This window comes from Botryllus schlosseri, chromosome 11, assembly GCF_051294905.1.
Source record: "Botryllus schlosseri isolate E-star chromosome 11, Bs_hap1, whole genome shotgun sequence".
In the NCBI taxonomy this organism is placed as follows: Eukaryota; Metazoa; Chordata; class Ascidiacea; order Stolidobranchia; family Styelidae; genus Botryllus; species Botryllus schlosseri.
This window is the reverse complement of record NC_137246.1, coordinates 10938847-10951597: the sequence shown is the minus strand read 5'-3', so window position 1 is coordinate 10951597 and position 12751 is coordinate 10938847.

The following is a 12751-nucleotide window of genomic DNA, read 5'->3' as shown; positions in this document are numbered from 1 at the left end:
GCTGGCAATTGCCGGACACTCTCGAGATGCAAATGAAGTGTTTTCATTCTTGTTACAGTAAACTTTACAGATTTATATAGACATGTGCATCAATGCTTGTCAGATATTTTGATCCTCGCATATTTTTGTAACTACAGCAAATGGCCTGCCTCGAGACAGCTGAGATTGACTGGAAATCCGCTATTGTACTGAACGCAGAACCAATGGAGCGCAGAAGACATCCTGTTGCGAGACTTCACGCGTCATCAGCCGACATCAGTAGTTTCGAACGACGAATCAGTACAAACAGGCCTACTCCTTTATTAGAAACAATTCGAAGTCAAAGTCGTTACATGATGATCAGAATACTTGCGTGATGATAATGATGATAACTCTCCGCGCGATACGTCCTTACTTCTGAATGAGAAGCTCAGTCTGACAGGCCACGATTCTGACGATTGTTTGGTTCCATGCTACGCCTCGATTACTTGATTGTGAACCCGCCTTCTTCGGGGATTTGGATAACTCTCCTTTCTCATTGGTAATTTTCCGTTTCACTCGCATCATGATCAACTGGTTAAACCTCGAAGTCAGCTTCTTGGTAAATAAGTGTGCCGTGCCTTTGGTTCCGATTAACATCATTTCTGACAGGCTTCTTCCGTCCATTGAGACATTCGCTTAGCTCGTGCTGCATTGACAAACAGTCTTTCGATAAATCCGAATATTGCGCAATATATTTGTTAGAGCTGAGCGACATGCACAATGCGGTGGTACATAATAATGAACGTTTATTGCATAATATCTCACAAAGTAAACCTGGAATACTCACCCTATGCCTAACCTATGGTCATGAAGTAGTATGAAAGTATTATCAAGCTAAAGTATAACAATAAAGTCATATTCTTTAGCATAGCATTATCGCCCTCGCATTCATTAACGCGGAAACTGATTGAGCATAGTCCAGATTAACAATAGCCGACCATCATCAACCTACAACCAGTCCGTAACTAACAAGCGTCCATAGAATAGTCACTTTGTGGGAAGTAGCCAATGACAATGCATACCGCGGGACATGATTGTTTCCAGAGAGTCAAGTCAGGTCGATCGGTGGATATTTATAATCGTAACCATAGTGCCTTCTTGGTTACGTCTGTGTTCGGAACACCAATTTGGAGGTTCGTTTTGGAAAAAGAATCACGGTGGGGTTGTCACTGTTAAACTTTCAAACATCGCAGAAATGTTATAGCATACACTGGCGTAGCTAGAGAGCGACGAAAGGGGCGATCGCTCCCCCCAAATTTTTAGAAACTTTTCCTAAAATCAATAAATATGACAGTATTTTGCGGAAGATGGATGCAACCTAAAAAATTTCTTCGCGCTTCGCGCGATTTAGTGTCCATACACGTCTTGTTTTTATTATCGGAATCCCGAAAAAAACATTATTCTGCAAATACCCATAATTGAATTTAGCTGCATTCTCATGAGAATACAACAGTACCAGTACAAACACGAGAGTAGCCCGAGGTCGTTGGGTTGATTGAGTCTAGGGGTGTCAGTTCAGTAAGGCGGTTGGTGACTGCGAGTTCCGGCAATTGCCGTGCCGGGACACACGAAGACATTTAAAGTAGGCTACATGAGACTCCGCAAAGTCCGCTCTCAAAATGATTGACAACTATAAAACCGACGCATGTATTCCGAAGCCTTCGATATAGATTTTCGGGTGCTTAGATGACTGGCGCCTAATGATCCTGTCCCTGCAACCAGCATATACCCCTCCGACATAAATGCGACTGGCACACCTACCGTTAAAAAGTGCTAATTTGGCGAATGTAACGCTTCCGACGACATCTTTGCGGCTATGGTGGCAACATACATGGACCAATATAACCTCCAGCCTAGTCATTTCTATCTATAACAGCTCATCGTGAAGTTATTCTGGAATAGCGGTCTTGTATATCATAGGAGAAAATGGATCTCTGCAAACAATTTTTTGCAAAACCCAAGAAAAACATCCCTGAACAGCAATATGTTAGTATGAGTAGGCTATTGGCAATTTGGCAATTAAAATTACTTGCACAGTGGAATATTTCATCTCAGACGACCATTCTATGTTTATGTGAGTCCTGAAGTTTTAGCAGTTATGAAGCGAAAGTGCTAGGGATGGTGTGAACCTCTGAAAGGTTCAGGTTCGTGTGAACGCGAACCTTTTTGAAAGGTTCTGTGTGAACACGAACGTGAACCTCATGACGTCACGTGACGTCATATTGCTAATTCCAACCCTATCTTTCAATGAAGGGATAGCCTATGATACCTATACGATACCTAGCGACGACTCGGGCCACATCATGTCACAATGCAGAAGTACATGTTGGCGTTTTAAACGTCGCTAAATGTATCAAATGAGGCAATCAAAGGATATAATACTCCTATAAAATCAATATCTTCCGTCGCTTTGCCAACAATTTCGACGAGGACTTAGCAGGGAATATGAGCTTACGCCTTAACGGTCTAGGCCAGACCAGACAATGCATTCGGCGTCTGAGTATCGCTACATTGATATTGAGCAGAGCGTAAAACTGGTTTCTATACTTGCTACCGAATATTACCCCATTAACAAGTTATACAAGTATTTGGTTTTAATGATGCAGTAAAGATATGAAGTCAAGATTACCCCGTACCCCTGTTATATTTTCTGCATCAGAAAACGATATCAATATGATCGATTGGTTGAATAAGCATCATTCGCTGACTACGTATTTCGCTCGTGATGTGGTGTGATTGCGGGTCAAACTCACAGCAGAAAGACACTAAATATTCATAAACGGAAAGCTGGATATTTCGAGCAAACTTTTGTTACAAAGCAAGTAAAACTTTTGAGATTGTCAAGGTGCATGCTCGTTTAGTGTTGATTTTTAATGCTGCCAGCGCCATGCATAGAGTGGCCCGCAGTTGAAATGCAATACATATGAACCAAAGATGGTATAATGAAGTGAAAATTGTAATATATAAAAAAAGGTTCACAGTGCAGAACCTGCCAAGGTTCTGTTGTGAACGCGAACCTCTAAATTTCCGAGGTTCACACACAGAACACGAACGTGAACCTCGCGTTCACACCATCCCTAGAAAGTGCTTCGTGATTTCTTCAATTTAAAACAAACTAAAAATTAGGTTATGAACCATTTTGCAAATTTGAAGGTTTCGCGGACCCCGTGAAAATGATTTGCGGACTCCTGGTTGAGAACCACTCCTCTAAATAGTCTTGCGGTATGGTATGAACATAATTCAAGTGTGCCCCCTGAATGTTCGATGACACCACTTCTATCAGCTCTATCGGTAAACGTATTTGCAATATGCAAGTAACAATATAATGAACCCATTTCATTCATTAACTAAGAAAAATTTTCGCGCTTCGCGCGGAAGTGTTCACCCCTGAGTTTTCAACAATCATTATATTATCACATCAAGTTATGTATGGGTGGAATAATTGCCCTAGATGTTGTGTTAATCATCCAATAAGGGCCCAAGACCATCGTTTTAACCTATTTTTCCTTATCTTTAAGGGGGATGGGCTCATTTACGTCATCGAATTTTTCGCCCCCACCCCCCTAATATTTTTTCTGACTACGCCCTTGATAGCATAGGGTTACCATATTTTAAGAATCTGAAGAAAGGACACTTTTTCAAAATTTTCAGACTTACAACATCGGGGGAAATCTGGAAAAATTTATTTAAAAAAAAGATGTTTCAAATTAGGGCCTTGGTTTAAACATGTTTGTTTTCAATTGATGTTTTTGTTTTAAATGCAACCCTACAGTAGTCAGCGAATGATGTTTATTCAACCAATTAGTGAAATTGATATCGTTGCATGATGTAAAATATCTAGCAGACGTACGTGATCAATCTTGATGTTTATTGTATCATAAAATCCAAATCCGTGCGATTGGGTATTGGCTTCTGATGTAACTTGCTTAAGGGGTAATATCGGTGGCAAGAACAGATATCAACGTAGCAATACTCAGACGCCGCATACATTGTCCGGTCCATAGCCTACATCAGCATTGTGGCATAATGTGGCCTGAGTCGTCGGTAGGTAGCCTATCGTATACACTGAAATGTAGGGTTAAAATTTGCCATATGACGTCACGTGGCGTCATTGGTTCACGTTTGCGTTCACACATAATCTATTAAAAAGGTTCGCGCTCATAAGAGCCTGACTCTTTTAAGGATTCGCACTATCCCTAAGCAATACCCAGCATCTTGTTCTGAGACTTCCTTGTTACGGTTTACCTAAAGCCCCAGTATAGCCTACTTGCTGGGCCATTCCGGTGATTTTGACTTCATACCCATCCTGAGTAATGGCAGTGTAAACGTGTGTAATATATAATGCGTGTACTTTGTGTTGAAAGTCCGCAACTGGACAATGTCCGTGTGGTGCAGTCTTGGCTCTTTCATGGCTTATGGAATTCGGTTTTACTGATAACGGTGATAAGCTTTAACCGGATTCTACCGATATTAGTCCTTGAAAACCTCCTTTAATAACTCTGATCATACCGCGGGAGGAATGATAAGATTAATACGGATTTCGTGTGAGGAATCTGGTCTCACATGTAAGTATAACCTCCCCTGTCTGGGGATATAACCTGCATGACTCTTTAATACAGTGGTTCTCGAACTGGGGAGCTTGTCCCCCTTGGGGGGCGTGCCCCCCTTGGAGGCGTGAAAGCATATGAATGGGGCGCGAAGCTGCGGACAAACACAATTTACCTACAATTCATAGTTATCGCTCTGTGTATAGTCCGAAGTTCATATTTTACAATTCTCTGATCAGCAGTCATAACCTCCAATGCCATCAAACTATCCGTTGGGATTGCTAGCATTCTGGTTGCATTCTGTAATGTGACGGTAAGAGGGGCGTGTCCAAAAAAGTTTGAGAACCACTGCTTTAATAGGTGTAACTCGGGGGTTCCAACTTTCATATTTGAATGCCAATTCCAAGATATTTGCGTTATTGGGATGCATTTGCCTTGACTATTTGCGGTTATATTGACTGATATGTCAGCACATTTCACAGTTTAATTCCTAATTTCCTATTAGGCCAAGCATCTCAAACTGTGTCATGCCTTGTGCGCCAGGACATAATCTAAGACGAGCTTATTTGAAGCAGTTTTGGGATGACTCAAGTCCCTGCTGCCTTGTATTGACTTGACTAGACTTGACTCGGTTTCGACGTATCAGAAATGTAGAATTACTTACTTACTCGACTCCATTCAAAATTTGCGGTGACTGGAAATGACTTATGACTAGAGCTAAACACTCTATTCAGAGTTGCTGCTCGACTCGAGTAGAAGTAGATGTAACGCCGTAAATTTCTACTCAATGTCGAGTAGAAATAATAGTTTCCACGTCTAAACGAGGAGGGCGTTTTTTTCGCGTGAGATTGGATCAGTGTACAAGAGCGGGGCATGGATCGGAGCCAGATTGGATATCCGGCCGAATTTTTCTCATTTTTGACCGGAGCTAGTTCGGAGTCGGATCAGTACTTTTGTATAATACAGTCAGAATTGTAAATGATGAGCATGATGATGATGTTGAGGACTTGATGTTGTTTATGGTGTTCATTCAAATTAATCCAATTCCTTATCTGTTTGCTGATTGCAGACTAACAGCACGGCTGTGTTTGAGTTTGTTATTTTTGTAATTTTGAAGTAAACAGCAATTGGATGGGCTGGAATCCTTCAAGTAGTATGGTGCTTCAGTAGCTTGAAAATTCGATACTAATTAGTCAATTACTAAAAAAGCTTTGCATCGAGGCTAACAACTCATCTTATGGGCTTAACATCTAGTAACATTTCAGTGCAGACGTCGAGTTTAAATAAGATGTTACAAGACGTTACAATTTTGAAATTTGAAACTTCTCAATCCATGGCAAGTGTAGCGGTCGCTGCAACGACTTGTTGCAAGACACGCTGGTATAGTGCTTGATTGGAGTCGACGCTACAGCTACAGTTCCCGTTGTACGCACCAGTCGACTGACTAATGACCGCTCTGAGTAGGCTACTCTTGCAATCCTGATCACACACGCAGATCAAAGGAGCTTTCTTTAATAGCACAGAACAGACAAATAGTAGCAATTAGTGGTCAGAAACTTGTAGATTTACCAGGATCAAATCATACTGCAATATATTAACGAATATAGAAAGAACAAAGTTAGATGTATCTAATTGTGTGTATACGACTCTGTGACGAGCACGCCCGCTACGCCGCTACACTGGCGATCTCTCAAAGCACGTGTTTCGCAGACTACTTTGTCAATATAAGATTAAGGTCGTGGGAAATGAGGTTAGGTGCAGGGTTGCGCGGGAAGGTTATTGGCACCCTGCTGGGACAGCTGTTACAGCAAGTGATCTTTTTTTTATCATAAAAAAATCCTGTTATTAGTTGTAACGCTACTCTCGCCTATAGGCCGTGAATTGAAAAATGAATATGGTACTGGTAAATGTGATTCTGTGAGCGGAGAGGATAAAAAATTCATAGCAATTTATATGCAATGCCCGATCATATTAACCGATTCGGGGCTTAGCCCGAAGAAGTTCGGTTTATCAACCTATGGTGGTCCAAGATCAACGTTTGCGGGGATGACGAAGTGCTGTATCGGTCCTGATAATAGGGATGCACACTGGATGGAAGGAAATAATGGATAACATAAAGTGATTAGTGCTGAAAAGGAATGACACATTTGTCGATAGGCAGGATTGATATCTCAGATCGAGGTCCGGTAATCTTAAGGGTAGTAGTAGGCTATTCATTCAGCAGAAATAAATTGATTGTAATATGACTTGAATATGGACAAGATCGAAGACTGCCCGGAGGCGAGATGCTGTTCCGCACTTGCACTTTGTGCATTTATGGTCATTGGTCACGTGGGTGACAACCGCATTCAAGTTGTGGTAGTAGGCTATAGGTGCATGAGGTAGGAGATTATAGTAACCTATTGTCGGCAAATAGTGTGGCCCTCAATGGTGAGGTTACAAGGATATCAATGACTAGGGATATCTAGAACTCTAGATATCCCTGTCATTGACACATAAAGTAAAAATAACCGGACCAAGAGCTGAGCCTTGAGAAGCGCCACAGGTATCCAGGTGGGGGATGACAATGAGGTGCGAACTTTCAAGACCACATACATCCATTTTTTTAAATCAGCGGAACCAGGGATGCTACATCGGCATCTCATTCCTGCATCTGTATCTGCATCATCTGCACCTGCATCTGTGTAATGTGCATATGCCTTTTATTGTCATGCTCCAGAGGCCCAATCGCATATTTTCCTGCACATTAGCTTGCATATTCCACTTAGGTATGGTATAACCATAGAATAATGACCTCGTCCCGTAAATGATCGTTTTTGAGATACTTACTCGACGAAAGAGTCTCGATATCTTTGTGAGATTTTTATGAGATTGTACAATATCGAAGTCGCAGCATGTATTGTATATGTGCTTATAATTCAATAAAATTTCGCATTGGATCGGCTTATGAGAATGAAATTATCTGTGAACTCTAGACAGCGTTGGGATCAAGTCACTACCTTCAAGTCATCTCGAGTCATTGCACATTTTGACTCGAGTCACTCGTTTTTGGAGGTGACTCGAGTCAAGTCACGAGTCAAGTCACAATTCAAGTCCTATTAAATTTTCCAAGTATGAGTGACCTGATCATTCAAAGTCATTACATTTTGCTAGCTGTGTTAACGAAAGATTAATTGCCATTCATCTTAAATCAAATAACGAATGTAAAGTTAAATATTCATGCTAAAATGCGTTGTATCGCTCACGCACACGTAGAACTGCTAATAAAATAGTCAGTAATGTAAATAGCTAGTCAGCTACATCAGGGGTGTCAAACATACGGCCCGCCAAATGATTTCAACCGGCCCGCAAAGCAATTCTGAGAATGAGATGGAAAAATGCGTGTATATTTTATCCAGCTGCTTTCTCGAATTTGTAGTAAGAAATACTTCTTATCAGTGTTGGGATCAAGTCACTACCTTCGAGTCACGAGTCATTTCGAGTCATTGCACATTTTGACTCAAGTCAAGTCAAGTCAATCGATTTTCGAAGGTGACTCGAGTCAAGTTAAGTCACTCGATTTTTGGAGGTGACTAGAGTCAAGTCGAATCAAGTCAAGTCAAGTCACGAGTCAAGTCACAATTCAAGTCAAGTTGCCTTTTAGAAGTATGTGCCATGATTAAGTCATTTGCATTTTGGTAGCTGTCTGAAATACTGATTGAGTGGTCATTGATTCAGAGCCGATGAACGAATATAGAGATAAATATACACGCAAGAAGGCGCTGTATCGCTCACATATAGGCCTACTTAGAATTGGTAAACTACTTAAGTAATTGCATAGCCTCAGTTTATATAGTTACCAGAGAAAATAGAGAAGAGAGAAACGAATTGATCAGATGCAATGCATTACCCATCTACAAATTGATATGATACAATTCGAGCCTGCGCCAATGGTTAAGGAATATATAAACTATATTCGAGTTCAATTTCAATAAAACAAGAGGTTTGGTTTAGCTAAGAACAGAGAACAGAAATAGACATAGTGCTAATAAATTACTTTACTATATACTAGTTTACGACAACGTATGCTGTAAGCTTCGATCACTTCGTTTGCGGTCAATTTGTTTGCGAGAGAACAATGTAGGCTCAGTAAAACGCACGATCATTGAATGATTGGTCGCACTCCCGGGTTACACCAGCGTTTCCCGAACAATCCGAACATATGCATTATGCAAGATACAGTGATTTTTATCGACACCGATTACTTGATGACTTGAAATTGACTGGTGTATTTTGCTCCGAGTCTCGAGTCCATCCACATTTCTGATACGCCGAGTCAAGTCAAGTCAAGTCAAATCATTTTAGCAAAGTGACTCGAGTCAAGTCAAGTCATACGAAAAGGGTGACTCGAGTATGACTTGAGTCAAGTCACGACTCGAGTCATCCCAACACTGCTTCGTATATATAGGGTTGGGCACAATGATTCGAGTACTCGAATCTGAATCGAGTATTAATTTTAATGATTCGAGTCGAGTAGTAAAATACGATTTTTTCGAGTACTGAAATTATACGCTCCTCGCAACTGAAAGTTAATTTACTAGCGAGAATTATAGTTTTGATACTATTTTCCACTGAGAAAGCCTTGAAACCTAGATTGGCCGTGTCGCCGGATCCGGCCCGAGACGGGATTTTGAGCGGCCCGCGGACAGCTTCCAGTCTTGCACGATAATGAGGCCCGCGGCCCGAATCTGCATGGATTTGCGTACAAACATTTTCGACCATAAACATTAACAAGACGTTCTAATCTAACTTATGTTCACGTGCAGTCTTTACTAAGGGTTTGTGCGTCCAACATGCAGCCAGAGTTCAAAGAACTTGCTGACAACTTTGATCGACCACAGATGTCTCATTGACTTCAACAGCTATTGAAGTAAATTACGTTAATAATTTCATTGACTACTGTTTTGGTATCTTAACATTAACAATAAATACGATTCCTTTTTTTCTATCGGTGGATAAATACGCGATTAATGTAAGGATTCAGGAATCCGGCCCACGAAGTACTTCATTTTCCCATATCCGTCCTGCAGACCGGAGAATTCGCCCGCCCCTGGTATAAAGCTACGAACGTTACTCGAAATAATACATTTCCAAAGTCATGATCATCCAACAACATTGTCGAGATGTGCAATGAAATCGGTATGGTCGAAAAAATACCGGAGTATCTTTATTGTGACGGATAACAGGAATTATGTTCTTTGTGGTGGTATAAAAGAAAATTTTAATATAACTTGACTCGTGACTTGACTCGTGACTTGACGCGTGACTTGACTTGACTTGACTTAAATTTCATGGTGGTGAAATTGCAGTCTCAAGTGTACACTGCATTTGTACATGGAAATACGTAAGTTTGATTGATAAAAACAGAATTTGCATATAGCTCAGAGTTGCAATGTTGAGGTGACTCGAGTCACCTTTTTCGTATGACTTGACTTGACTCGAGTCACTTTGCTAAAATGACTTGACTTGACTTGACTCGGCGTATCAGACATGTGGATTGACTCGTGACTCGGAGCAAAATTCACGAGTCAATTTAAAGTCATTAATGTAATCGGTATCGATAAAAATCACTGTATCTTGCATATGTTCGAATTGTTCGCGAAACTCTGGTGTAACCCGTGAGAGAGGCCAATTATTCAATGATCGTGCGTTTTACTGAGCCTACAGTGTTCTCTCACATATATATTGTATATTGACTGCAATCGAAGTGATCGAAGCTTACAGCTTACGCGGTCGTAAATTAGCAAAATGTCTATTTCTCTTCTCTGTTCTCACCTTATAACCAAACCTCTTGTTTTATTGAAATTGAATTCGAATATAGTTTATATATAGTCCTCGACCATTGGCGCAGGCTCGAATTGTATCATATAAATTTGTAAATGGGTAGCCTATTGCATCTTATCAGTTCGTTTCTTTATTCTTTATCTTGGTTACCGGTTGGTAACTATAAACTGAGGCTATGCAATTACTTACGTAGTTTAATAGTGCTACATATATGTAAGCATAGCGCCTTCTTGGGTAAAGTATATTCAACTCTATATTCGTTCATCGGTTCAAAATCAGTGACCAGCACTCATCTGTATTTCAGACAGCTAGCAAAATGCAATGACGTCATCATGCCTCATACTTCGAAAAGGCCACTTGACTTGAATTGTAACTTGAATTGACTCGACTTGACTCGAGTCACCTCTAAAAATCGAGTGACTTGACCTGACTCGAGTCAAAATGTGCATGACTCGAAATGACTCGTGACTCGAAGGTAGTTACTTGATCCCAACACTGCAGAGTTGTCAAACTCAACAGACGTTGCGGGCCGGATTCAAATATTCAGATCACTCGCGGGCCGTACCAGTCAAATGATTTCAAAATATTACCCCAAAATCCATAGATTCCATAAATTGAAATATTTATATGTTCTGTCGTGCCGCATCTCGGTAACTCTTCGGACCCGGAAATCTGCTACATATATATATATAGGTGTCTGATTCGGGAATACTGACATTTAGGGTGGCTGACAGATCTGCCGGACGAACAGCCTGAGAAAGGGTCTACGGCTATTCGTCCGGTACCGGACGAGTAGACACTTCCAAACTATGATTCTCGTGAATAAATTAACTTTCAGTTGCGAGGAGCGTATAATTTCAGTACTCGAAAATTCGTCTTTTACTACTCGACTCGAATCATTAAAATTAATACTTGATTCAGATTCGAGTACTCGAATCATTGTGCCCAGCCCTACCGGCGATATGATCCTTACGATCTTCATGTCACAATGAGTAGGGCAGGGCACAATGATTCGAGTACAGTACTCTAATCTGAATCGACTATTAATTAACTACATTAAGCGTAGGTAAACATCTCTTGTAAAGGTAAAGGTGGGCGTCAAGTTCTGGTACTTTCAACACAGCTATTTGCAATTATTAGTATGGCGTAAACTTTCCCTCGGAGCTATAATGATGAGCATACAAATCAGTAACAGTAACCATTGAAATCAGTAACCAGAAGGGCGAATAAATAATGTACAAAACCGAAGCCTGTCAAAAACGCATAATGTCTCCATAGTAACGGGCCTACGTCACACGGTGCCGGACGAATAGCCTGAGAAAATTATTCGTCCGGGTCCGGACGAGTAGCCACTGCCATCTTTAATGTGATGGATAACAGGAATTATAGTCTTTGTGGTCGAATAAAAGGTACATATTTGAAATTAGACATATTACATTATGTTGTGAGGTCATAATGGATGATACTCGATTACTCGACTCGACTCGAAGCATTTCACGTGATTCAGAATCGAATCACTCAGGTACTCGATTTTGCCCAGCCCTAATCGCCGGCACCTGTCTATACCGTTATAGAGCCAGTGGTTGCCAGTAAACTCGCCCCAAAGTAAATTCGGCCCAGGCAAATTCGGCCATTACATCAGTAAATTCGGCCCACCGAGAATATTGTATTAAAATGTATTACCAACCGTTAACATGAATTAATTACATAATTATACTATTATTAAGTGATTTGGATGTCAGGGTATGCGTAGATCGCGTAATCACGGGAGATAGCGCGGATATTCACGGGGACCGAATTTACCGACGGCCGAATTCACCGGTCAATTCACTGGTTACTCGGTCAATTCTGCCCTCAGAGAATTTTTTATAAAAATGTATTACCAACTATTAATGTAAATTAATTTCATAATTATATTATTATCAAGGGATTTGGAGAACAGGGTATGCGTATAAATATATAAATGTATATATATTTGCCGATGTTTACGGGGCCGAATTTACCGACAGCCGAATTCAATCGGTATATTCGGCCCTCGGAGAACATTGTGTGAATTGTATTACGAACTAATAATGTGTATTATATTACATAATAATAATATTATCTAACCTGAACCCTAACACTAATCCTAACCTAGCCCTAATCCTAAACCTAATCATAACCTAACCCTAATCCTAACCTAACCTAACCCTAATCCTAACCCTAACGCTAATCCTAACCCTAAACCTACTATAACTAATAATGTGTATTATATTACATAATTATAATATTATCAAGTGATTTGGAGGTTAGGGGTTAGGTTTAGGGTTAGGATTAGCGTTAGGGTTAGGATTAGGGTTAGGATTAGGGTTAGGTTAGGA